Below are 3,820 nucleotides of genomic sequence, written 5' to 3' on the forward strand. Positions count from 1 at the left end.
TGATCATATTTGCTTACCTATAGATGCTGTATTTATTGAGTTATCGTGTACCTAAATCGTCATTTTACCGAGAAAATGAACATTGAAATAATGGCCGTTGAAGTTTAAAGTGGTCACATTTTGCACTTTCATCGAATCTAACAGGAGAATGCGGCAGTTTTCGTTTTTGTACCTTATATTACGTGAACATCGGGTAAATCCACAGCCCCTTGAGAAGTTTGAGCGAAATCCATTCATAACTTGATATTTAAATCGGGGAAAGAACTTAAAAAACCCACATTTTATCAGCTAAAACGGAGCCATTTGACCACTAGGTTTTGTGAAATCAGTGCTTCCGTGGTGTTTCCATAAGATGCGCCGCGCATGCAGATAAGCGTTGCGTATAGGTAGCGTATTTGTGCGTTAACAAATTGCGCGATACGCAACGCGATGCGTTGTTGCGCGCGTGTATCCTGCTGGTACAACAAAGATTTTCTTTCCTTTTCAATTTCAAACACGAGTGGAATAGTGAAATAAAATCCTTAAAATATTGCAGTTGGAGTTTACAAATCTGGATTTTCATTCCTTGTATTTATAAAAACATAACAAAGTACAAACATATCAAAAAAACTCAATTTTGCGAAAGAAACAATGTCTAGAGTACACAGCCGCGTTAAGCATATTTGTTCTTTACTGCTAGCTTCGTGATTTTCTTTCGAAAGGGTTTTGCTTGCAACCCTTTTTTAAATGAACGAATGCGACCCACACTTTGAGAACCACTGGACTATAGTGTTGTTAAATAATTAACGGAATGATGTTGGCCGTAGTGGTCTGCGACAACCTGTGAAGTTTGCTGAGGCTTAAGTTATGGATCAACTTCTGGGCTTGTGCCTGTGTGTAGCGCACTCTAAATAATTGCGTTTTGTTTTTGTTTTGTATTTAGAATACTGGCTTAACGGGTGGTAAACTTTTTATTGTCACTTTCTGTAGAAGATTTTGGAAATAGGCCTATCTTCCACAGGGAGAGTATTAATTTCAAATGTAATGAGCATATTAACCAAATCTCTTTGAAACTCACTCTCCCTCTGTGAAAGATTCAGGTTGAATCTCAGAGGGTGTATGAAATTCAAATGGAACTGCTTAATGCATTCATTCCATTTGAAATTCATACTCCCTGTGGAAGATTTTGGAAATATCTTTCACAGGGGGAGTATGAATTTCAAATGTAATCAGCACATTAATCAAATCTCTTTGAAACACACACACATACTCTCTCTCTCGCTTTGTGGAAGATTCAGATTGAACATCAGAGGGTGTATGAAATTCAAATGGAACTGCTTAATATATTCATTCCATTTGAAATTCATACTCCCTCTGTGGAAGATTTTGGAAATATCTTCTGAATGGGGAGTATTAATTTCAAATGGAATAAGCACATTAACCAATTCTATTTGAAACTCACTCTCCCTCTGTTGAAAATCAGGTTGAATCTTTCTCAGAGGGTGCATTCAAATGGAACTGTTAAAGTGTGTTCATCGCATTTGAAAACCTTACTCCCCCTGTGGAGCATACTTTCAAAATCTTCCACATGGGGATTTTAATTTGAATAGCCCCATGGAGACATATCACCAAAAGAATCTGATTGCCAAATTTTGAGTTCATATAGAATGACAATTTATTATGTTGTTTTATCAACAGTACTTTGCAAAATGACACAATAACTATATAATTATTATCATAAGAAATGCGGGGTTCTTATGCACCTCAAGGGCCAGATCCGGCCCGCCGACCATTTTGGTTGGCCATTGAACAGTGCTGAAATATACAGTAAACATATAGCGAAGTATTTAACCCTCAAAAACAAATGATTTTGCCCTCCATGGTCCGCGCGCAAATGCCGTAAAGATTCGCCTAACGGTAACGGTGCATATGGACTCCCTTAGAGTAACTGGATTTTTAGACACAACTAAAAGTGCCTTCCCATAAATATCCCACCAGCAAATACAGGCATTGGACAATAAATTCTTATTGGGAATTTCAGAGGAGGGAGCTCTCTATTTGTATCTGAATTGTACCTTAATGCTCTGCATGCCAGCCATAGGCTTCAACACAAAAAGTTTTGAGGCATTTATATTCCGTGTAACAGAATGACCATGAAAGCTTGATTGACCACGATAGTGGCAATCCTATCTGCAAATTTTGCCACTGAGTTGTGAATGCTACACAGGTGCTCTTTAGGATCATTTGTGTGTTGAGATTGTGGGTCAAATAATTTTTTTTTAAATCACCTTATTTTCTCTAAATCATTGGTTTCGGTGGGACAGGAAACTACCGGAAGTTGCGGGGAAAATCTTCAAAAGCCACCCAATTGGGCTACCAAATTGTAGGTTTGGCAACCCTGGATCAGGTCTCTATCTGCATGTCTTGAAATGATGCGAAAATTGCTAATAGGATTTTTGTTAATAAAAAAAAAAAACCTATTTACATTTTACAACAGGCCTATGTTATTTTTATACAGATCTTTAAGGGATCTAAAATGAGCGTTTATTGCGTTTCGACAGTATTTTTTGTGGCACATGAGAGCACCTCGGACCTATCGAATTGCATTCTGAATACGAAGCATGTCTTTCTGATATCAAATACTTTTTATTTTTTGAAAAGCACCATATAATACAAATTTCATGACAAATTATAAAAATTTGATATTTTTCAAATTTTTGATATATAACAGTCCTCGAAGTAAATTATATAAATCTAATGATATATTCTTAAAGTGTATGTAGCAGGGAGGAAAAGCCGACGGTCAATTGAAAATTTTGACCTTTCATATTGAAGATATGGATTTTTTCCCAAAAGACCTAATTTTTTTGGTGTTTTGGGAAAAAAATCCACATCTTCAATACGAAAGGTCAAATTTTTCAATTGATTTGATCGTCGGCTTTTCATCCCACCTACATACACTTTAAGTATAAATCATCAGATTTATAAAGTTTACTTCAAGTACTGTTAAATATCAAAAATATCAATTTTAATGATTTGCCATAAAATGTGTATTAAATTGCGAATTTCAAAAATCAAAATTATTTGATATCAGAATGACATTCTTCGTATTCAGAATACAATTCGATATGTCTGATGTGCTCTAATGTCCCAAAATAAATACTGTCCAAACGTTCATACCCCAGCCCTTAACCCCTGTCTTTCTTACAGCATTTATGATTGGCTAATTATGTGATAAATTCATCTGAGTGACCAATCAAAATATACCTTCTAAATTTGTGTCACAAATTCAAAATTATCATAAAACTAAGTCTCCCTTAAAAAAAATATCTAATGTTTTTCAACATAATGCACAGTATTTCCTGTAGGCCTACAGTGCATTTCTTCAGTTTGACTTAAAATCACATCACATCAAGAGCCAATCAAGTCAAGTTTTGACAAGCAATGCGAGAACAGAGTCCTATAATATTAAAATGAATTTTTTATCACATAAGAATAGTCTTGTAAAATGACTCTACTCCCTCTATGATCCAATAAAAATCATATGGTTACAATTTTTGCCACTAGAGGGAGCTATTCATACTTAATTCCACCATCAGACCATGCCAGTCTCTTTGCACACATAATTATTTGGTTGTTAGTTCCTCATCATTTTCCCTAGATTGTCTTACAGGCCAGTGTCCTGGTATGTACATAGACTATGCCATAGTCGAATTTTATTAAAAATATGTTATTATTAGTCATGATGAACCCATTTTGTTGAACTCAAAATTATACTGATGTTTATTAAAATAAGTATTCAATAGTAAAATGGTCATAAAGAGTTAAAATATCAGATGAT

The sequence above is a fragment of the Amphiura filiformis genome, chromosome 2 (genome assembly GCF_039555335.1).
Source record: "Amphiura filiformis chromosome 2, Afil_fr2py, whole genome shotgun sequence".
NCBI classification, from domain to species: Eukaryota; Metazoa; Echinodermata; class Ophiuroidea; order Amphilepidida; family Amphiuridae; genus Amphiura; species Amphiura filiformis.